The sequence below is a fragment of the Pelophylax lessonae genome (genome assembly GCF_965119305.1).
Source record: "Pelophylax lessonae genome assembly, chromosome: 12".
Lineage (NCBI taxonomy): Eukaryota > Metazoa > Chordata > Amphibia > Anura > Ranidae > Pelophylax > Pelophylax lessonae.
Window position 1 is genome coordinate 119754154 of NC_138779.1, and position 25077 is coordinate 119779230.

General features: G+C 49.2%; 1 protein-coding gene across 1 annotated transcript in view; it reads right to left on the bottom strand.

The window, feature by feature from the left end:
- The window catches only part of LOC309568217 (myosin-10-like), a 311346-nt gene extending 300990 nt beyond the window's left edge, over nt 1–10356 (bottom strand). The window contains exon 1 of the mRNA XM_082273871.1: nt 10277–10356. The gene's annotated coding sequence lies outside the window, so the exon portion shown is untranslated. The remainder of the gene's footprint in view (nt 1–10276) is intronic.
- Nucleotides 10357–25077: the final 14721 nt, after the last annotated feature.

Here is a 25077-nt window from a genome sequence, read left to right on the forward strand (position 1 = left end):
GATGCTACTGAATGAATAGGGTACTTTCTCAGTAATGTCACTGGATGCTACTGAATGAATAGGGTACTTTCTCAGTGAGGTCACTGGATGCTACTGAATGAATAGGGTACTTTCTCAGTGAGGTCACTGATAGCTACTGAATGAATAGGGTACTTTCTCAGTGAGGTCACTGGATGCTACTGAATGAATAGGGTACTTTCTCAGTAATGTCACTGGATGCTACTGAATGAATAGGGTACTTTCTCAGTAATGTCACTGGATGCTACTGAATGAATAGGGTACTTTCTCAGTAATGTCACTGGATGCTACTGAATGAATAGGGTACTTTCTCAGTGAGGTCACTGGATGCTACTGAATGAATAGGGTACTTTCTCAGTGAGGTCACTGGATGCTACTGAATGAATAGGGTACTTTCTCAGTAATGTCACTGGATGCTACTGAATGAATAGGGTACTTTCTCAGTGAGGTCACTGGATGCTACTGAATGAATAGGGTACTTTCTCAGTGAGGTCACTGATAGCTACTGAATGAATAGGCTGTATTCTCAGTGATGTCACTGGATGCTACTGAATGAATAGGGTACTTTCTCAGTGATGTCACCGGACTTTAGTCAGTTTTTGTGTGTTTTGACCACAGGTACATCTTTTTACTTTCATTTCTTATTTAAAAGAGAACCGGTCATATATTTAACTTATACAAGAATGAGAATAGTTGGGTGTGAGTTCACTCATGAATATTGCGTTACCATGGATGGGCCTACTTTAACATATTTTATGTATATTTGTTTCTTTACTCGCCATACGTTAGGGGGTACTCACAGTGGGCAACCCATAAGGTGCCGGAGCACATTAACCCCCAAAGTCCAGTTTGGTTGACTTGTGTAATTACACAGTACCAGGACATGCCTGGTCTGCTTAACCACTTACCGACCGCCCGCCGCAGATCCACGGGGCTGGCGGCCGCGATTGCCACCATGCACCCGCGATCGCTCCCCGCTGAGAGAGAATGACGGTCTGCTGTTGTAAACACAGCCGACCGTTGTTTTCTCTGGAATGAACACAGAGCTGCTGTGATCTTCCTATTTAGGATCACAGGTTTCATGTTGATTCCACAAGCCCAACACCCTCACAGTAAGAAAACACCCTCTAGGCATACACTTAACCCTTCGATTGCCCCTAAGTTAACCCCTTCCCTGCCAGTGTCATTTTTAGTACTGATTACTGCAGTAATGTCACTGGTCCCCCCAAAAATGTCAGTTAGGGGTCCGATCTGTCCGCCGTAATGTCGCAGTCCTGCTAAAAATCTCAGATCGCCGCCATTACTAGTAAAAAAATAAATAAAAAAATGACATAAATCTTTCCCCTGATTTGAAGACGTGATAACTTTTGTGCAAACCAATCAAAATACGCTTATTGGGATTTTTTTTTACCAAAAATATGTAGCAGAATACAAATTGGCCTAAAAAGGATTAAAAAAAAAAATTTTTTTTTTTTTTATTTGGAATGTTCTATAGCAGAAAGTGAAAAATATTGTTTATTTTTTTCAGAATTGTCGCTCTTTTTTTGTTTATAGTTCAAAAAATAAAAATCACACAGGTGACCAAATACCACCAAAAGAAAGCTCTATCTGTGGGGGAAAAAAGGGCATCAATTTTATTTGGGTACAGCGTCGCACGAACGCGCAAATTCTCAGTTAAAGGAATGCATTGCCGAATCACAAAAAATGGCCTGGTCATTAAGGGAAAAACCTTCCGGTCCAGAAGTGGTTAAAGGCAGACCCGAGATCACCTGAAGTCTGAAGTTTTTTCCGCAGGCCACTAATCTGACATTCTGTAGACTCAGGAGCTGATCATTGTTTGAGGTCAAGCAGACAGGCAGCAATGATCAGGCTTTAGGTGATCTCTGACCTCCTTACATAGGCTGGAGTGGTAGAATCAGGCAAAGTATTTAAAGCAAAGAAAAGAGGCAAATATATATCTTTCATAGTTAATCCTCCACAGTTCTAATACGTTAATCCCGATTATGTAGATTCTTGTATAAGCCTAATCATGGCAAGTTCCCTTGAATCATTTCTTGTGAAAAGCAATCTGGGAGGGGTTTTCCTGTGAGCAGGCACCTTACTGCTCACAGCAGTAAGGTGCCATTTGGCATGTCATTTTTTTTGGGGGGGGGGGGGAGCGGGTACCTAGTTTTGACAGGTACCCGCTCCCACTTCCGCTCGGAGCGCCGCGGCGCCCTGAGCGGAAGTTCTCCTCTCCCCCTCCCTCCCTGCAATCTTCTGGGACATGTCAGAGGTCCCAGAAGATTGCCGGCCAATCACGGCGCGCAGCGCGACTCGCGCATGCGCAGTGGGTACCCAGCTGTGAAGCCACAAACTGTCACAGCCGGGTGCCCACAGCAGTGATGCCGGCGCCGAGGGAGAGGATTGAGGCTTCGGGCGGCCGCATCGCTGGACCGTTGGACAGGTGAGTGAAATGGCTGGAACTCCGCTTTAAGGACCGGAATGTTTCACCCCCTTAATGACCAGGCCATTTCTTGCGAATTTGGCACTGCGTTACTTTAACGGACAATTGCGCTGTTGTGCGACGCTGTACCCAAATAAAATTGACGTCCTTTTTTCCCCCACAAATAGAGCTTTCTTTTGGTGGTATTTGATCACCCATGCGACTTTTATTTTTTGCGCTATAAACAATAAAAGAGTGAAAATTTTGAAAAAAGAAAATATATATATATTTTTTTTACTTTCTGCTATAGAACTTTCCCAATAAAAATGTTTCTTCATCATTTTAGGCCAATTTTTATTCTGCTACATATTCTTGGTAAAAGAAATCCCAATAAGGGTATATTGATTGGTTTGCGTAAAAGTTATCACGTCTACAAACTAGGGTAAAGATTAATGTCATTTTTATTAAATTTTTTTTTTTACCAGTAATGGCAGCGATCAGCGATTTTTAGCGGGACTGCGACATTGCGGCGGACAGATCGGACCCCTAACTGACATTTTTGACACTTTTGGGGGGACCAAGGACATTACTACAGTAATCAGTGCTAAAAATATGCACTGTTACTGTACTAATGACACTGGCAGTGAAGGGGGTGAGCGACCAGGGTTAAATGTATGCCTAGGGGGGTGTTTTCTAACTGTGAGGGGGATGGGCTTATTGCATTAACACAGAGACCGGTGTTCCTAAATGGGAGGAACACAGGAGCCCTGTGTTGATTGCTGACCGAACAGTGTGCCGTGTTTAGAACAGCAGACCTCCGTACTGTCTTCTCGGGGAGCGATCACAGGTGCCCGGTGTCAATTACGGCCCCTGGCCCTGCAGATCAGCTTCCCCTCTCGCGAATCGTCGCACGCATCCCCACGCTCACGAGGTATGGCGATTCGCGCAGCCTATATCTGCAGCCAGAAGACAGTCAGCAAGAATTACTTATACCCAGTGAAGGGACTATCCCCAGGTGATACACAGAGATGACACAAATCCTCCTACATAAGTTGCACCTTATTTGTTTATCGCCAGTGTTCTCTCCTCTACATCCTTTCAAAGTCCAACATTTATAAAGCTTGTTTGAGCGGTCAAAAAAAAAAAAAAAGGGGGGCAGAGCTGAAGTTACACTCTGCAGAACTCAGTGAGGAGAGCTCTGAGAGCTGATTGGAGGTAAGAGACACCCCCACCCTACAAACAGAAACAGACCTTAGCACCAGCTAGATCAATGAGCCATGTGTTTAAAGTGTTACTAAACCCACATCAGTAAAATCAATCTGTATATGCAGTAAAGCATGCTTGTTATACTCACTGTGGAACCTAAGGGGTTAATCCTTTGCCTTGTGTCTAAAGGCTGTTTGATCCTGTCTTCTCTGATCCTCCTCTTCTTTCACTGTCTCCAAAAATAACCTGATATTTACAGTCAGGGGACAGGCTGCACATGCTCAGTTTGGTGTGTATTGCTAGAGTTTTTTTTTTTTCCTTTGGAGAGTGCATGTGATCAGCACAGGGCCAATCAGCACTGTCCAGACAGAGGATCAGAGGAGAATGAAGACTCCTCCTAGAAGCTTTACTAGGAACTGATAGAAGTCACAAGACTGCTATATACTGCTGGTGAGGAAAGGTATATATTGGTTTATATTTACTAAGATGATTGCATTTCCATGTTCTGTGTACTGTGGGAGACCAGATATAGTGAGTGCAGGCTCCTGGGATTAGTAACACTTTAAGGCCCCTTTCACACTTGTACGACGCACAACTTTGACGCGACTTGAAGCAATGCCTGTGTAATATTGAGGTCTATGGGCCTCAAGTTGCATCAAAGTTGGACCAAAATAGTGCAGGGACTACTTTGAAGTGGCTGTGACGAAGTCGCACAGATATGAACGGTACTCATTGGAAATCCTAGGGTACGATTTGTCATGCGACTTTGCAGTCCCAAGTGGCAGTACAATCACACAAGTGTGAAAGGGACCCAAGGGCCATGTCAAATCAGCAGTTTTGTAAGAGAGGTTTGGAGCAGCTACAAATCTCTAATTATCTTCTCTTGTAACTTTTAGCGGCTACATGGGCTGCTGCCTTAGCTGATTACAATGTTTCTATTTGCAACTGCAAAAAGCTGGGAGTCCCAGCATTACTAACAGCTGCAATAGGTAACATAAGTAGCTCCTTAAAGTGGAAATGATTGAGCTAGCTCCAAAAAAGTAAATTGTTCAGAAAACGGAGTTATGTCACGGGGACTAAGGCCCCTTTCACACAGCTCCGCTCAGTCGGCGGATCGATCCGCCGATCCCCCACTGAGCAGGCGGATGACAGCTCCATCTCCGCTCTGTGTGCTGAGACAGAGCTGTCAGGTCCCCGCTGTCCTCTATGGGGGAATCGGATGAGAACGGACCGCCTGTCCGTTCTCATCAGATCCGATCCGACAGACCGATGGAAAATAGGGTTTCCATCCGTCTGGATTTGACGGACAAGATCGGATCGGATGTCAGCGGGCATGTCTCCGCTGGCATCCGCTGCCCCATAGAGATGCATGGGGTATCCGTTCAGATCCGCCTGAAAAACTGACAGGCGGATCTGACCGGTCCACTTGTCACTGACACTGAGTGCAATTCACTTTCTCCTAATAGCAAACATAACATACTAAGGAAAAGCGTACAGCTGCAACAGATTGCTGCTACAGCATTGGACCTTACTGCTTATACATAATGTATGTGGTCTGTGTATTTCAGGGGCACAATCTATGGTTGGACAGTCAGTGGAATAACAGGAACGTCCATTACAGGAAGCCAAGGACCATTCTATATTGATCAAATGACTAGTTTGGGAACACAAGGTGGATTCCTACATGCATTGTAATGGTAGGTGACATTCAGAAGCATATGGGCCCTTTCACACAGCTTCTCATAGATCCTCCTGTCCATTTTTCAAGGCAGACCTGATTAGAAGCTCCATGCAGCCCTATGGACAGGTGGATGTAATATAATAACAATAAGTAATAATTTTCCTGCGCTCGGTGGTATGGGACAATGGGTAAATGATCTTATGTGGTCTTTGTAGGCACCACTTTAAGTCTTGCTGCCCCCTCAGGACCAAGGGTATCCGAATACACTGAAAAACAACAACAAGAGAGGGGCGCACCAACCTCGTGCATTACCACTAAGTGCTTTTTGGCTCTGAGGAAGAGGGTCCTCCCTCGAAACGCATTAGAAGCCAGACATATGCGGACACCAGCACGTCATCCAGCGCCACAGGAGGGCCCTGGCTACTTTGGAGACGATCGATTCCATGCAATCATTATTTGTTTGGGAGTACAATGTATGTTGCTTTCGGATTTGAATAAACCTTTTAGTGGTAATGCATTCTGGATGTAAACAGACCTCTGACTCTGTCCAGATATACAACAAGAGAAGGGCGCAGCGACCTCATACATTACCACTAAAAAGGTTTATTCAAATCCCAAAAAGCAACATACAGGACCGGTTCACACTTCTGCGAGTGCGCCGATCGCATGTAATTCGGAGCGCACTGCTCCTTCATTACATGCATCGGATGTGCGGATGCAAGTTCAGCCATACACTTTGTATGGCTGAATTCGCATTGTATCCGCACCAAACACGCACATGACCCTTTTTTCCAGCCGCATCAGGATCGGATCGCACAGTGGTTCACACTTGTTGCGATCCGATCCTGTGCGAACTGTCAGATCGCACTGCAATATGCGATCAAACTGGGGGGGGGGGGTGTCGTTAAGATTTCATTGACACCCCCAGTGTATCGCATATGGCAGTGTGAACTGCCAGGGGTGCGTTTGCGATGCGGGAACAGGCTGCAAATTCGCAGCCTTCCCGCATCGCACAAGTGTGAACCGGGACACATTATATTCACAAACATAGGATAGTTGCACGCATGTAAAGACAATGGAATCAATCGCCTCCAAGACAGCCAGGATTATCCTACGGTGCTGGATGATGTGATGGTGTCTGCATATGTCTGTCTGACGTGTTTCGAGGGAGGTCCCTCTTTCTCAGAGCTAAAAAGTGCTGATAGAGCTGGAGCAGCACTTTTTGGCTCTGAGGAAGAAGGACCTCCCTCGAAACACGTCAGACAGACATATGCAGACACCATCACATCATCCAGCACCGTAGGATAATCCTGGCTGTCTTGGAGGCGATTGGTTCCATTGTCTTTACATGCGTGCAACTATCCCATGTTTGTGAGTATAGTGTATGTTGCTTTTTTGGATTTTATTAAACATTTTTAGTGGTAATGTCTGAGGTCAGTGCACCCTTCTCTTTTTGTTGTCTTTCAGTGTATTTGGATACCCTTGGTCCTGCGGGTGCGGCAAGGCCTTAGGTGGTGTTAACAAAGATCACATAAGACCACTCACCTTCTTGCATACCATCTCTATCCATATATAGAGTGAGGCTAGGCTCACATCTTCAATATGCAGGTTGTGGTTGATGTGTTTTTCTGGTAAATTTTGCATTTGTTTAAAACGCATTCCTGATGCATTTTGAATGCATTTTGCGGGGGTTTGGAAAGTATGACAGTGCTGTTCGTGTAGTGTGACTTTGATGCGAAGTTACACTCTCTGGCACTCAAGTAGCATCAAAGTCACATCAATGTAGTGCAGGAACCTGGACAAACTCCAGAAACTGCAGGCTGCGATTTGTCTCCTTGTAACAAAACTGAGTACCTATAGCAGAGAGAGGGAGTATACCCCCTGGCACTGCCCACGGGTGTACACATTTCTTTTCTGCCTAGTGTCCTACTCCTGTAGGGGGCAGTATAACCCAATGGTTAAGAATATCAGTAGCTGTGTCCATCAATGAACATCAGAGAAATAGATTTTGCAGAAAGTCAAAAATCCCATTGTTTGCTTTGGATCTTTCTGCCCAATGGTTATGGTTTTCTTCTGAAGATAAGACAATACTCTCTCCCCTCCTCCATTCACCAGGATCAGAAAATACACATGACCAATGGTCATCTGATATCTATGGGTAGCCTGATTCCTAACTAGCAAACTGGGTTGTTGGATTTTTCTGTAAGGTTACATGTCCTTTGATGACCTCTCTCTTAACTTATCAGAGGGACCATATGTCCTTTGTCCTTTCAGATATTTACCTTGTAGATTCTGGTGTCCTGCAGTTTTACAGGAATTGAATACTATAAATTCACAGATGACACGGCAGGTAAGAAACCAGCTGATATTTGTTTATGTATAAGAAGAAGAACTACATTGCTTTATGATTGGTACTACCTGGCGAAAGCAATACTAATAATGAACTGAATTACTGCTATCTGTAATTATTATCTGATCTGTGCAGTGAGGATTGTACAGCATTTGCTGTATCTAAAGCAGGCATGTCCAACCTGCGGCCCACTGCCCCCTGACAATTTATTTATTTTTGCTGGGGAGGAAGGAAGTTGAGTCGGGGGCACGGCCACAGAGGCAGCCTCTGGGGGGATCATCCACTAGTTGTGTTAAATTAGTGCTGGGGGGGCGCGGCAGCACGGGAAGGGCGCGGCGGCGTTTTATTACTTATATACCTTAACTATAGTATATATTTTATATGCGGCCCGAGAAAATTTCTCTACACTCAATGTGGCCCAGAGAGCCAAAAGGTTGGACACCCATGATCTAAAGCCAAAGCTTTTATTTTAGTTTTGGATAGAATAGTTTGTGGTTGGAACCCCTGTCAGGTTTTCATTGCTGTCTCTTTTTTTAGAATGATACACTCTATTTCTTCTAGTGATCACTGCCGCTACAGCTGAAAATGAGGGAGAAACCAAAATTTGGAGTTGCCACCAGAATAGGAATAGAGAGAACTCTTCCAATTGGGACACTGTGCAGCCACTGCTCAGCTATTTTGATAGTAGGCGGGGCTGGATGTCAAAATAGCTACAATGGGAAATACATCCTAGAGTAGGGGGGAGGAATCACTGAATGGAGGAGGAAGGTGGGGGGGAGACACTCACTGGAGAAGGAAGGTTGGGGGGGGACACTCACTGGAGGAGGAAGGTTGGGGGGGGGGAGACACTCACTGGAGAAGGAAGGTTGGGGGGGGACACTCACTGGAGGAGGAAGGTTGGGGGGGGGAGACACTCACTGGAGAAGGAAGGTGGGGGGGGAGACACTCACTGGAGAAGGAAGGTGGGGGGGAGACACTCACTGGAGGAGGAAGGTTGGGGGGGGGGGAGACACTCACTGGAGAAGGAAGGTGGGGGGGAGACACTCACTGGAGGAGGAGGGTGGGGGGGAGACACTCACTGGAGAAGGAAGGTGGGGGGGAGACACTCACTGGAGGAGGAAGGTTGGGGGGGGGACACTCACTGGAGGAGGAAGGTTGGGGGGGGGGAGACACTCACTGGAGAAGGAAGGTGGGGGGGGAGACACTCACTGGAGGAGGAAGGTGGGGGGGAGACACTCACTGGAGGAGGAAGGTTGGGGGGGGGGACACTCACTGGAGGAGGAAGGTGGGGGGGGGGACACTCACTGGAGGAGGAAGGTGGGGGGGGGGGACACTCACTGGAGGAGGAAGGTTGGGGGGGAGAGACACTCACTGGAGGAGGAAGGTGGGGGGGGGGGAGACTCACTGGAGGAGGAAGGTGGGGGGAGGGGGGACACTCACTGGAGGAGGAAGGTTGGGGGGGGGGAGACTCACTATAGGAGGAAGGTTGGGGGGGGAGACTCACTGGAGGAGGAAGGTTGGGGGGGGAGAGACTCACTGGAGGAGGAAGGTTGGGGGGGGGGACACTCACTGGAGGAGGAAGGTTGGGGGGGGAGAGACTCACTGGAGGAGGAAGGTTGGGGGGGGGGACACTCACTGGAGGAGGAAGGTTGGGGGGGGGACACTCACTGGAGGAGGAAGGTTGGGGGGGGGGGAGACACTCACTGGAGGAGGAAGGTTGGGGGGGGGGAGACACTCACTGGAGGAGGAAGGTTGGGGGGGACACTCACTGGAGGAGGAAGGTTGGGGGGGAGAGACACTCACTGGAGGAGGAAGGTGGGGGGGGGGAGACTCACTGGAGGAGGAAGGTGGGGGGGGGGGGACACTCACTGGAGGAGGAAGGTTGGGGGGGGGGAGACTCACTATAGGAGGAAGGTTGGGGGGGGAGACTCACTGGAGGAGGAAGGTTGGGGGGGGAGAGACTCACTGGAGGAGGAAGGTTGGGGGGGGGGGGACACTCACTGGAGGAGGAAGGTTGGGGGGGGGACACTCACTGGAGGAGGAAGGTTGGGGGGGGGAGACACTCACTGGAGGAGGAAGGTTGGGGGGGGGGGGAGACACTCACTGGAGGAGGAAGGTTGGGGGGGACACTCACTGGAGTAGGAAGGTTGGGGGGGGGGGGAGACACTCACTGGAGGAGAAAGGTTTGGGGGGGGGGGGGGGAGACACTCACTGGAGGAGGAGGGGACACTCATTGGAAGGGTGTCCTGGGGGGGGGGGTGCAGTGATCGCTGAAATGATCCTTCTATAATAAGCAGATCCTGAGCAGGCCCGGGTAATAGAGGATCCCATACACCACACATTATTCTCAGATACAGCCAGGAGATCCAGGACACCGATCTGTCACCATCCCCAATCATCTGATCAGCCTGTCAGTGGGGGGTGGGGTGCACACACACAGCCCCCCACCCATCACCTGCATGGAAGATGCACAGTGCTCCTCATGCACACATCATGCACGCCTATCACATGTACCTAGTACTGGCAGGGAAGGCAGGCTGTGACAGCTGTGACATCACAATAATAAGAGATGAGAGGACTGCAGAGAAATGGTTACCTGGTGACCCTGATGATGACAGTGGCCGGGGTGTCGCCTGCCTGGGATGGGACTTTCCCGCAGTGATAGGACGGCCGGTGTATTCTGCGGACAGGGGACCGGGAACTTGGGACAGACAGGCTCACAGGACTCAGCACAGTATGACGTCACGGACACCGCACTGCTGCCGCCTGGATGCCCCGCCGCTAGAGCGACCCCTGGCGGCCACACTCACAATTGTACGCAGAGGCCGAGGCTGCGGCTCCGTTACCAGGGAGCCATTGAGAAGCCGGCACAGGGGCGGGACTAATAGCCGACCCCCGGACTGGCCAGTGGCAGAGCGGAATGCCTGACTGGCGTACCTAGCGACCAATAGGAAAGTAGAGAAGGTAACAGAGGCTTGCGGCATGTGACAGGTGATAAGTCTAGCAAAGCGGCTGGGAGGAGCTTGCGGACGCTTCAAGGCTGGCACGGTGGAGAGAGGCTGGCACAGAGAAGCGGCAGGCTGGGCACGGAGGCCGGTGGTGACGACAATACATGTCTTTCTACCACAAGCACAGCGGTAAGTTCGCGTCAGTCTATAGAAGGCTCCGAGTTGAATTGTGCAAGAGGTGACAGGTGTTAGTGCCACAGGGGGAGGGGCGCTACTCAGCAGGAGCTGAATACAACGAGACCCTGGTTACCGCCCACTTCTATCTCAATGACACGCCCCGATACGTGAGGAGTCCGACATGCCACGCCCCCTGTCAGGAATAGCTGGCGAGTTGGGAGCAGGTCAGGGTTCTGTGGGCGTGGTCCGGGAGGTGGTAAAGGGTTTATGGGCGTGGTCCTGGAGCTGGCCAGTGTCGGGCGGGCGTGGTGTGGAAGCAGGGCGGTGCTTTGTGGGCGTGGTTTGGAACACGCTTTGTTAGGACTGGCAGAGCGGTGACAGTGCGGAGTGTACACGTGTTGTGTCCTTGTAGGTGACAATGTGCACTGCCAGCAAAGGAGCATAGGGAAGGCTGTGTACACACACACTGACAGCTAAAGTGAATAACACCGATTACAATGGCATGAAAGGGGGTGGGATAGATTAGGCAGCAGGTGAACATGTTCCCTGAAGTTGATGTATTGAAAGCAGTAAATTTGGGCAAGCATAAGAATTTAAAACGACTTTGATGTGCCAAATTGTAATGGCTGGAGGACCGGGTCAGAGCAAAGCTGCAGTTGTGAGACGTTCCCGGCTGCAGTGCTCAGGATCTACCAAGTGTGGTCCAAGGAAGGAAGGAAAGTGGGGGAACCAATGTCAGGGGTCATGGCAGTGGCGTAGCGTGGGTTGTCAATGCCCGGGGCAAGGTATGTAATTTGCGCCCCCTACACAAATCTACTAGAGCACTACACAGACCACTACACTGACCTACCTGATTACATCTATACTGAACCCCCCCCCCCATACACTGACCCCCCTTCACTGACCCCCCCCCCCCTACACTGACACCTACACTACCCCCCCTCCCTACATTGCCCCCCTCCCATACACTGACACCAATACTGACCCCCCTACACTGACCCCTTCACTGATCCCACACACTGACCCCCCCTACACTGACACCGACTCCCTCATACACTGACCCCTACACTGACACCTATACTGACCCCCCACATTCCCACATACACTGACCCCCCTACACTGACACCTACACTACCCCCCTCCCTACATTGACCCCCCCCCCATACACTGACCCCTACACTGACCCCCCCTACACTGACACTGACTTCCTCATACACTGACACCTATACTGACCCCCCACATTCCCACATACACTGACCCCTTCACTGATCCCACACACTGACCCCCCCCCCCCATACACTGACCCCTACACTGACCCCCCCTACACTGACTTCCTCATACACTGACACCTATACTGACCTCCCACATACACTGACCCCTTCACTGATCCCACACACTGACCCCCCCCCCCATACACTGACCCCCCCTACACTGACACTGACTCCCTCATACACTGACCCCTTCACTGATCCCACACACTGACCCCCCCCATACACTGACCCCCCCTACACTGACACTGACTCCCTCATACACTGACCCCTACACTGACACCTATACTGACCCCCACATTCCCACATACACTGACCCCCCCCATACACTGACACCTACACTGAGCCCCCTTCACTAACTCTCCCCTACACTGACACATACACTGACCCCCTACTACATTTCCACATACACTGACCCCCCCCCCCCACACTGACCTTTACACTGACACCTACACTGACCCCCCCCCCCTACACTGACACACCCATACACTGACACCTATACTGACCCCCCATACACTGACACCTAAAATGACCCCTACACTGATACCCCCCCCCTACATTTCCACATACACTGACCCCCCTACACTGACTCCCCCATACACTGACACCTATACTGACCCCCCATACACTGACACCTATACTGACCCCCCACATTCCCACATACACTGACCCCCCCCCTACACTGACCTTCCTACACCGACCCCCCCCATACACTGACACCTATACTGACCCCCCATACACTGACACCTAAAATGACCCCTACACTGATACCCCCCATACACTGACCCCCCCCCCTACATTTCCACATACACTGACCCCCCTACACTGACTCCCCCATACACTGACACCTATACTGACCCCCCATACACTGACACCTATACTGACCCCCCCACATTCCCACATACACTGACCCCCCCTACACTGACCCCCCCCCATACACTGACACCTCTACTGACCCCCCATACACTGACACCTAAAATGACCCCTACACTGATACCCCCCATACACTGACCCCCCCCCCTACATTTCCACATACACTGACCCCCCCCTACACTGACTCCCCCATACGCTGACACCTATGCTGACCCCCCCATACACTCACACCTAAAATGACTCCTACACTAACACCCCCTACACTGACACCCCCCCCCCATACACTGACCCCCCTACATTTCCACATACACTGACCCCCCCTACACTGACCTCTACACTAACTATATTGACACCCCTACACTGACTCCCCCATACACTGACACCTACGCTGACCCCCCCATACACTGGCACCTACACTGACACCTATACTAACCCCCCCCCCCCCCCCCCCATGTCCACTTCCCTGGGCCCCCGGGGGCAGGCAGCACATCACTTACCTTGTTCTATGTCCAGACCCTATCAACTTGAGGAGGCAAACTGGAGCAGAGGGGAGAGACAGCGTGTTGGCGGCCGGCCTGGAAAGCAGGGGGAGACTCCGGAAGCGGAGTACCGGCTCACAGGCGGAGTGATATCAAGTGCACTTTGCCTGTGAGAGGAGGAGTCATACAGAGGAAGCACACGGCTGCAGTAGAAAGCAGAGCCGCATGCTTCCTCTGGCTCCTCCTCCCACAGGCAGAGTGCACTTGATATCACTCCGCCTGTGAGCCGGTACTACGTGGGAAATAGCGGCTCCTATCTCAGTCATGACAGCTGAGCTCGCCTCTGACACTGCCGTCATCAGCCTTGCCGGGATGTCGCCCTGCGTTTGGGGGTGTCCATGAGTGCAGGGTGAAATGCGGGAGATTTGAGATGTCTGTAAAGGGACACTATGATCCCGCGGATGGCGGGCATGGGATGCGTCCCCCTAAATGTTTCGCCCGGTGCCAGTGGCCCCCTCTGCACCCCCCACACTACGCCACTGGGTCATGGGTGGGACTCTGATCACATGGGAGGAATAGATGGCCTGTGTACTCTGATCCAATAGAAGAGCTACTGGAGCTCAAATTGCTGAAACCGGTGAATGCTGACTCCTATAGAAAGGTGTCAGAACACACAGAGCATCGCAGTTTTTGTTTTGGGGGTGTAGCCTCAGATCGGTCAGGGTGCCCATGCTGACCTGTGACCACAGCCACAAAGGCCTATAATGGGCACATGAGTATCAGTACTCAACCACAGAGCAATGGAAGAAGGTGGTCTGGTCTGAGGAATCACATTTTCTTTTACATCATCTGGATGGACAGGTGTCAAAATGTTCTGGCTGATCAGAGTGTTTGTATGTATATACAGTGTGTAAAAACAAGAATATACATTATATAGCTCCCAACTGTCCCTGATTTCAAAAGACTGACAGACCACCTTTCTATCCAGCCTCTGAAGCAGCTGGCAGAGATTGGTGAAACTGGTCAGGCACAGCTCATATCCACCGTTCATACTGTAACCAACTAGTGGCATATCCGGGAGATGGGATTGCTCCATTTTGGATGACTGATAAATGGGCTATGATAAGGACTGCAGGCAATAAGATCCGAAGAGTATATACTTTAATGGTGGATTTATGCTTATGAAGCACTTTACAAGGATATTCCTTGCTACACTCTGTGAATGATTATGGAACTTTTGGGCAGGTGTACCGCCCCCCTTCTAGCCATTACCAGGATATCTTTTACAGTGCAAGGGAGGCTTTCTAGGCTTTTATTACCACGTGGCAAGGCAAACACTAAGTCCCCGTTCACACTGGGGCGATCCGACTTCCCCAGGCGACCACAGAGGTCGCGGCGTGCTGCTCGCACCGCGACCTCGGAGCGGCCGGCACGGACTTCATAACATTGAAGTCTATGCAGGTCACTCCGGGTCGCCCCAAAGAAGCTCCGGACCCTTTTTCTAAGTCGGAGCGACTTGTGTCGCTCCTATTAGAACGGGTCCACAGCTTCTGTATGGGAGACGACCTACGGCGACCTGTCAGGCGACCAGGTCGCCTGACAGGTCGCCCCAGTGTGAATGGGGGCTTAAGCCTAGTACACACGCAACCATTATCGGCCGACCGATCGTCCGTCTTTTGTCCAGAGTTGTGTTTTGTGGGTTGGAATGTGCCTAGACTGCACACAAATTTTCTCGTCCAACAAAATTCTACTTCAGAAGTGATGTCATGTGTTGGATTGCTTTCTTGTGTTCTTTCTTCACTGAGCATGCCCAGACTTGCTCATCAGATTTTTCCCTGTCGAAATCTGTACTGACTGCACGAAAATCGGCCGTGTTTTGACGGCAGACAAAAATTTTATAGTCTGCACACCAGATTTTTTTTGGCCGAAAAGTCAGAGTCGGTTGTCGGAAGCATCATACTAACAAGCCGAAAATCGGCAGATCGGTCGTTGGACGAAAATTCCCTGCCAATTTTCGACGCGTGTGTACGGGGCTTTAGGCTCAACCCAGCAAGAGCTTAACATCCAGAGTCTCATTCCTTTAGCCTGGGACAATCAATCTCCTTCAGACCCCTGCACCTTCTTCACATCATAACCCACATCATGGGTTATGATAGACCCTTGCATCTGGTTTGGAACTCGTTATTCATCTTTACAGGATTTCTGGATTTCCTTTACTCTGGCACTGCCTGTCTATGTATTGTACACTGCAGTCCAACATCGCCCAAGTATCCTCAGCCACTTTTGGGAGCATCCCCAGGACATATACAGTGCCTTGCAAAAGTATTCGGCCCCTTGAACTTTGCGACCTTTTGCCACATTTCAGGCTTCAAACATAAAGATATAAAACTGTAATTTTTTGTGAAGAATCAACAACAAGTGGGACACAATCATGAAGTGGAACAAAATTTATTGGATATTTCAAATTTTTTTAACAAATAAAAAACTGAAAAATTGGGTGTGCAAAATTATTCAGCCCCCTTAAGTTCGTACTTTGTAGCACCACCTTTTGCTGCGATTACAGCTGTAAGTCGCTTGGGGTATGTCTCTATCAGTTTTGCACTTCGAGAGACTGAAATTTTTGCCCATTCCTCCTTGCAAAACAGCTCGAGCCCAGTGAGGTTGGATGAAGAGCGTTTGTGAACAGCAGTTTTCAGTTCTTTCCACAGATTCTCGATTGGATTCAGGTCTGGACTTTGACTTGGCCATTCTAACACCTGGATATGTTTATTTGTGAACCATTCCATTGTAGATTTTGCTTTATGTTTTGGATCATTGTCTTGTTGGAAGACAAATCTCCGTCCCAGTCTCAGGTCTTTTCCAGACTCCATCAGGTTTTCTTCCAGAATGGTCCTGTATTTGGCTCCATTCATCTTCCCATCAATTTTAACCATCTTCCCTGTCCCTGCTGAAGAAAAGCAGGCCCAAACCATGATGCTGCCACCACCATGTTTGACAGTGGGGATGGTGTGTTCAGGGTGATGAGCTGTGTTGCTTTTACGCCAAACATAACATTTTGCATTGTTGCCAAAAAGTTTGATTTTGGTTTCATCTGACCAGAGCACCTTCTTCCACATGTTTGGTGTGTCTCCCACATGGCTTGTGGCAATCTTTAAACGACACTCTTTATGGATATCTTTAACCGCTTGCCGACCGCCGCACCGCAACCCCCCCCCCCCCGCGCGTGTGCCCGGCGGACCCGATGTCTGCCGGGCACTCGCGATTGTCTGTTACACCGGAAGAAAGGCAGGCGGCTAATGTAAACCAAGCCGCCTGTCATTCTTCCCTGTGTAAGAATGGAGATCACACGGTCCTACTATATAGGGCCGTTGATCTCTGTTCTTACACTAGTAGCCACAGCCAATCACAGTTAGAAACACGCCCCTAGGGACACACTTAACCCCTCCCTCTCCAATAAAGTTAACTCCTTCACTGCCAGTGTCATTTTTACAGTAACAGTGCATATGTATAGCACTGATTACTGCAGTAATGTCAATGGTAACCCCAAAAGTTTCAAAAATGTCAGTCAAGGGTCCAATCTGTCCGCCGCAATGTCGTAGTCCCGCAAAAAAAAATCGCAGACCGCCGCCATTACTCGTTAAAAAAAAAAAAAAAAACACAACAAAAATGACAAAAATCTTTTCCTTAGTAAACGCAATAACTTTTGCGCAAACCAATCAAAATACGCTTTTTGCGATTATTTTTATTTTTTTTTTTAACCAAGCATAGTTAGCATAAAACAAATTGGCCTAAAATGTTAAAAAATTTTGATTTTTACATTTTTTTTTTTGGGAATTTCATTTAAAAAAATTAGAAAAATATTATTTTTGCAAAATTTACGCTATTTTTTTGTTTATAGCGCATGATCAAAAAATCGCACAGGTGATCAAATACCACCAAAAGAAAGCTCTGTTTGTGGGAAAAAAAGGACGTCAAATTCGTTTAGGTACAGGGTCGCACGACCGCGCAATTGTCCGTTAAAGTCACGCAGTGCCGAATCGCAAAATACCCCCTGGTCAGGAAGGGGGTAAAATCTTCCGGGGCTTAAGTGGTTAAGAAATGGCTTTCTTCTTGCCACTCTTCCATAAAGGCCAGATTTGTGCAGTATACGACTGATTGTTGTCCTATGGACAGAGCCTCCCACCTCAGCTGTAGATCTCTGCAGTTCATCCAGAGTGATCATGGGCCTCTTGGCTGCATCTCTGATCAGTCTTTTCCTTGTATGAGCTGAAAGTTTAGAGGGACGGCCAGGTCTTCGTAGATTTGCAGTGGTCTGATACTCCTTCCATTTCAATATTATCGCTTACACAGTGCTCCTTGGGATGTTTAAGACTCCATTCACACCTGGGCGTTTTTGAGTGTTTTTCAGCTCCAAAAACGCTCAAAAAAAACCTTACAAAACGCCCAACAAGTAAAACCCCATTAATTTAAATGGCCGCTGTTCACATCTGAGCGTTTTGCAAAACGCCTGTAGCTGAAAAAAAGTACATGAGCTTCTTTTTGGGCTGATTACCAGCTGTTTTGATAGATGTCAATGAAAAACGCCTGAAAAAATTGCGGTAAAAATCGCGGTAAAACGCGGTAAAAAACGCTACGCTCAAGTGTGAATGCAGCCTTAAGCTTGGGAAATCTTTTTGTATCCAAATCCGGCTTTAAACTTCTCCACAACAGTATCTCGGACCTGCCTGGTGTGTTCCTTGTTCTTCATGATGCTCTCTGCGCTTTAAACTGACCTCTGAGACTATCACAGTGCAGGTGCATTTATACGGAGACTTGATTACACACAGGTGGATTCTATTTATCATCATTAGTCATTTAGGTCAACATTGGATCATTCAGAGATCCTCACTGAACTTCTGGAGAGAGTTTGCTGCACTGAAAGTAAAGGGGCTGAATAATTTTGCACGCCCAATTTTTCAGTTTTTTATTTGTTAAAGTTTGAAATATCCAATAAATTTTGTTCCACTTCATAATTGTGTCTCACTTGTTGTTGATTCTTCACAAAAAATTACAGTTTTATATCTTTATGTTTGAAGCCTGAAATGTGGCAAAAGGTCACAAAGTTCACGGGGCCGAATACTTTCGCAAGGCACTGTACCTCTGAAGTCCACTATATTAATACCCCCACACACTGGTTCAATTGAGCCAGGGGGAGAGGTCAAACCCTTATTGTTGGGTCAGATATTTTGATATTCAAGGTGGATATTTGAGCTTTTTACTATGAGTGAATGTTTTGTGTGATGTGGTAACATTTTAATGTGCTTTTTTCGTATATTTTGATACCAATAAATCGTGTTCTAGTTAATTCAGCGAGTCCATGCAATTTTAACATAAGAGGTGGTTCAGCAAAATCAGGCTTTTTTTTCTTAATTTTTGTGTTTCAAGGGACTGTCCCTGATTTGGAACAAAGTCCCTCTTTCCTTTTCATTTGTCCCTCATTTTGGTCTGATCTATATAGTTGTATATAAAATGCACTTTCTCTTTCATTCTATGACGGACACAGCTCCTGATCTTCCTGACCATTGGGTTATACTGATCCTTACAGGAGTAGGACACTAGGCAGAAAAATAACTTGACTACGCCTATGGGCAGTCCCAGGAGGTACACTCCAACCCCCTCTCTGCTATAGGTACCTAGTTCCTTGCTGGGATATCTGGTTCTGGCACTTTTTCTCTTATTTTTTTCTTGTCAGAACTACATTCAACTGACGGACAGGACGACAGGTTGGATAATCTAAATCCAGTGATCACCCCCAGTCTGGCCAGCGCGCACAGACCACAGCTCGACGCTAGGTCGGCCGCGACATAGCCCCACCGGACGGGGTCTGGCCTGCGAGGTTGCATATGACAGGGTTTCAGCCTGCGTCACAGCATTTCAATGGTGAGGGGTTCTGTCTAGAGTGGTGCCTGCCTGGTTCCTGGTATGGTGATTAAATGTTCCCCCCTCTCCCTCTGAGGGTTTTTGGGGTGAATGAGGGCCTCTTTCTGGGACGGTCGGACCCCCAGGTTCCCCTCCTTCCCATTGGGCACCCCCTCCCTTGTGCCTGGTAGTCATCTAACCCCCCCATCCACCCCCCCTCCAACTATACTTGGGGTTGTATCGTGGTTTGGCCTACCTCCTGGGGCTGGGACAGGGTGCTGTACTGGCGATGGGGCAGGGGGGGGGGGTGTGCTGCCGACGACCAGGCAATCGGCTTGCGGGGGGGGGGGCTTTACCTGGTAGGGGCTTCTGCCACTGCCTCCCTTTCTGATCTTTGACTTGCCTGGGCCCCAGGGATCCCTCCTGGAGCAGCGCGTTTTTGTTGTAGCTTATATTCTGTATAGGTTGGCGGCCATGTTTGTGTAGCCGTGGCAGCCATTTTGCGTTAGTCCAGCATTGAAATCAATGGCAGCCATTACTGTGGAACCTGCCTGGTGGCGTGTTGAGTCTGGCGGGGTCTTCTCCCTCTCTCTGCTGAAGGATCGGGGGGTGCTCTGGGGCTGGTGACTGGGTGGTGTTACCTGTGTGGTAGGGGTGTCCCTTAGCAGTGTTTGTTTGCACTTTTGTGGGGTACCATTCTTCCTCATGGAGTCTTTGGAGCACATTTTCCCACCTGACCCCCCCTTCCAGAGCCTGCGGGGGCCCTCTGGGTCCCAAACATCCATTGATGCACTGACGGCGGTCCTGGAGTCCTTTGTGTCCTGGGTGGAGGGGGCTTTTGGGTGGCGGAGTAGTAAAAAGCGCCCCCTGCCTCCCCCTGCTTCATCTGCCTCTCAGATTCTTAATCTGATCTGGCCACTGCAGACCCTGAGGGGTCTGCGGCAACATGCCCTGAGTTCCCAGATGGTGTGGATGATTGTTCTACTCCTGTAGCCGTGCAGGAAAAGGCGCTGGTGGACACACTGATTGTGTCTGTGCGTAAGACTTTAAAAATGAAGGACGCAGCTGAAGCTGCGGCGGAGGCACCGGTTCCATTTGGCACTCCCAAGCTGTCTAGAGCGGCGAAGGTGTTTCCACTTTCTTCCTACCTTGACAGATTTGTCGTAAAGGAGTGGGAACGTCCAAAACGTCCCTTTGTGGTCGCTAAGCGATTCGCAATGAGGTACCGCTTTGAAGAGTCTCTCCTTAAGTGGACTGTTCCGCCGGTGGTGGATCCCCCGATTTCCAGGTTTAATAAGGCAGCCATGATTCCGATAGAAGAATTGCCGGCTTTTAGGTATCCGGCTGACAGGCTGGGGCTGGGGCCCACAGTAAGTTCATTATGGCTGGTTTGGTCCTCAGACCAGTCTTCATTATTGCCCTGGTGTCACAAACTCTGACCGAGTGGGCTAAGCTTTTATGTCGTGACCTTGAGGGTGATCAGCTCCTCCTGCCTTTGCTGAGCTGGCAGACCAGATGGTCTAGGGCAGGGGTGGGGAACCTTTATTCTGCCAAGGGCCATTTGGATTTTTGTAACATCATTCGGAGGCCGTACAAAATGTATGCATAAATGTAAAAGGCATTGCTTTGCAGCAAAAAAAGCTGTAAAAAATTGTGTGACTTTGAGGTCACAAAAGTGTGAAAGGGGCCTTCAGTAATCAAGGTATAGTGTGCCCCCTTTCAATGCAGACTGACCACAGCATGCCCCCTTTCAATGCAGACTGACCACAGCATGCCCCCTTTCAATGCAGACTGACCACAGCGTGCCCCCTTTCAATGCAGACTGACCACAGCGTGCCCCCTTTCGATGCAGACTGACCACAGCGTGCCCCCTTTCGATGCAGACTGACCACAGCGTGCCCCCTTTCGATGCAGACTGACCACAGCGTGCCCCCTTTCGATGCAGACTGACCACAGCGTGCCCCCCTTTCGATGCAGAGAGACCACAGCGTGCCCCCCTTTCAATGCAGAGAGACCACAGCGTGCCCCCTTTCGATGCAGAGAGACCACAGCGTGCCCCCTTTCAATGCAGAGAGACCACAGCGTGCCCCCTTTCAATGCAGAGAGACCACAGCGTGCCCCCTTTCAATGCAGAGAGAGCACAGCGTGCCCCCTTTCAATGCAGACTGACCACAGCGTGCCCCCTTTCAATGCAGACTGACCACAGCGTGCCCCCTTTCAATGCAGACTGACCACAGCGTGCCCCCTTTTAATGCAGACTGACCACAGCGTGCCCCCTTTTAATGCAGACTGACCACAGCGTGCCCCCTTTTAATGCAGACTGACCACAGCGTGCCCCCTTTCAATGCAGAAAGCCAGTGCACTTACCTGCACTGGCGGCTTCTCCTCAAGTCCTCCCGCCTCGTCCTCGACCAATGGCATGTGTTCGCCTTTCGGCCAATCAGGAAGCGGTCTCGAACCCGCTTCCTGATTGGCCAGAGGGAGGCTCCGTGTGACAACAGCGAATTTTCATTCGCTATTGTCACACAAATGGGTGGGTTCGGTGCGCATTGCTCTGCGACCCGGGTCCTCCCTTTTTTGAGACTCGCACTGTCAGGACGGAGCCAGCGACACAGCGGCACGGGGGGGCCGGATACAACAATTGTGCGGGCTGCATGCAGCCCGCGGGCCACAGGTTTCCTGCCCCTGATCTAGGGGCTGCAGTTTATCCGTGATCCCTCTTTGGATGCGGCTCCTCTCATTTCTAGACTGTCTGTTTCTGCAGTGGTCCTTAGGTGTGTTTTGTGGCTCAAATGTTGGTCTGCGGACCAGACCCTCAGAAAAGCCTTAATTCATCTGCCTTTTTAAGCAGATTGCCTGTTTGAAGCTACCCTGGATGACATCATTAAGAGTCTCACAGGGGGGAAGAACACCTTTCTTCCACAGGCTAGTAAGGGTAAGGAACCTCATCACAGACGTGGCCCGTCCTTTTCGGCTCAAAGAAAGTTTTTTTTGTCCCTCAGGGTCGGCTGACAAGGGTTTAAGGCCTTTCAAGGCCTCCTCAGGAGGATCCAAGCGACCTTGGTCTGTCAAGTCCAAAGCGGGTTTCTCCAGACCTGCAGACAAGGCTCCTTCTGCATGAAAGTGCGCCTTCACCCGTGCCTGGGGTGGGAAGTCTTCGCTGGTTTCTGGGCCTGTGGAACTTCTTGGTTCAAGACAAGTGGGTCCACAAAGTGATACGGTCCGGCTTCAAGATCAAGTTTTGTTCTTACCCTCCAGAAAGGTTCTTTCCTTCCAATGTGCGTCTGTCCCTGGACCGGTTGCAAGCCCTCTTTGGGGCGGTGCAAGGACCTGTTGCTTCAAGGGGTGATTGTTTCCGGTTCCATCTTCGGAACGTTTTCAGGGGTTTTATTCAAACCTGTTCACGGTCCCAAAGAAAGAAGGCAAGATGCTTCCAATTCTGGATCTCAAGGCGCTGAACTACTTTGTACGGGTACAAAAGTTCAGAATGGAGTCTATTCACATGGTGGTGGCATCCCTGCATCAGGGGGATTTCCTTGCCTCTATCAACATCAAGGACGCTTACTTACACATTCCAATATGTGTTTGTCAGCAACACTTCCTCCGCTTTGTCGTGGGAGAGGAGCATTATCCGTTTGTGGTGTTAACCTTTGGTCTTGCCTCTGCTCCTCGGGTCTTCACAAAGGTGTTGGCCCCCGGTGCTGACGTTGTTACATCAGCAAGGATTGCAGTGCTGGGCTACCTGTGTTTCCCTGCAGAGAGGCCCGGAAAGAGCTGGGTCATGTGACAGCTGTATATCAATTAGGAAGAAGGTACTTACAGTAGTAGTTTTTTTTTTTTTTTTTTAAATTAAAATAATTACAGTGCCACCATCCATTTACAGACATAGAAGCGACAATGTAAATTAAACAGTGTGTGTTAAAGTATTAATAAACCCAGGACCCTGCACTATATTTGGTCTCCCACAGTACATGGAAATGCAATTATTTTAGTAAATATAAACTGTTAAATACCCTTTCTCATCAGCAGTATATAGCAGTCTTGTGACTTCTATCAGTGTCCTGCTGAGCTCTGAGTAAAGCTTGTAGGAGGAGTTTTCATTCTCCTCTGACTGTCCTATGATGCTGCATGACTCCTGACCCTCTGTCTGGACAGTTCTGATTGGCCCTGTGCTGATCACATGCACTCTCCCAAGAAAGAAAAAAAAAACTCTCCAGCAATTCACACCAAACTGAGCATGTGCAGAGTGCCCCCAAGGCTCTGTTCTATTAACAGATGGATTGGAGACAGTAAAAGAATGGGAGGATCAGTGAAGACAGGATCAGTCTTTTTACACAATGCAGAGGATTAACCCCTCAGGTTCTACAATGAGTATAACAAGCAAGCTTTACTGCATATACAGACTGGTTTTACTGTTGTGGGTTTAGTAACACTTTAGTCAGAATAATTTAGTATGTGCGCTCCTAGGTCGCAGGGTGTCTAGGCGCACAAAAAGGAGGGTTACTTAAGGGTGCCACATCCTAAATTGCAAAGTTAGTAACACTTTAGGTATCAATTTAATTCATCCTTCACAGTAGAAGCACTAGTCATTCAAGTCATGTTCTCTGCTGCTCAGCTCCCCCTCTGAGCAGTGACTCTGTAGTCTTCTAGTTTCTAAGGCCTCATTCAGATGTATACAATACAGTAAAAAAATGTTTTGCTTTGCAGGGCAGGCTAGTGCTTTGCTTCAAACTACACCCCAATCCATTAATACAGTACAGGTAATGTACCTCGAGGTATTATTTGTTGTGGATAAGAGTGAGGAAGAGTTAAAACCACTGCTCCTATTTGCTGTCTGGGACTCCATGGGGAGGGGATTCACCCATTCTATTGATCCTTGATTGATTGGTGACTAATATCATTGGTACAGAAAGTGTAGGAAAATGCATAACTGTAGAGTTGTTTCAGAAACAGGGGGTGAGGGAAAATCTTCCAATGGGGACACCTGTTCCAATGTAATTTCTGCTCACTTTAGAGAGAGTTTCTAGATTACGCCTGGTTTTGTCTCTGGAGGTTAAGGCTTTATTTAACTCAGTTTGGAGAAAAGATTATTTTCATAAGTTAGGAGACATGCACAGGGTTGTTTCAGGCCTCATGCACACGAGGTGTCAAAAACACTGCTTTTAGGGCAGGTTCGCACAATGCCCGCACAGGAGCATGTTTCTGTGCAGTTCATGTGCGGGCATGGTGTTAACGGGCCTTAAAGCGGAGTTCCGGCCCCAAAATTGACATAGTCGATTTTGGGCCATCCGCTTGCTATAGGTCACCTGAAACAGAAATGGATAATTACGATTTTTTTTTTTTTTTTAATTGCAGAAAAATATACTCACCTTTCTTCCACTTCCTCCCTCGGCGGCCGCGGCCCGCGCCGTCACTTCCACTTTGCAATGATTCCTGGGAGCTGAACGTCATCGCTCCCAGGAATCAATGCGCCTGCACCGGCCCGACGTCAGTTCCGGTTCAGGCGCGTCATACCTTGCTAAACAGCTTCTGGGCATGCCCAGAAGCTGTGCAGGGATGACGCTGCAGCCCCGGAAGTGACGGCGGGGCCGGCGCAGTGCATCGTGGGACCGAAGAGGACGCAGAATAGGATCACGCTGGCTTCAGCTGCCCACACCTAAGATGGCAACACTGGAGAAGAAATTTTAAAAGTGAGTATTTCTTAGATCAGAGGCTATCCATTGTGGAATGTACTAGCCCTGACTGTCCCGGGGG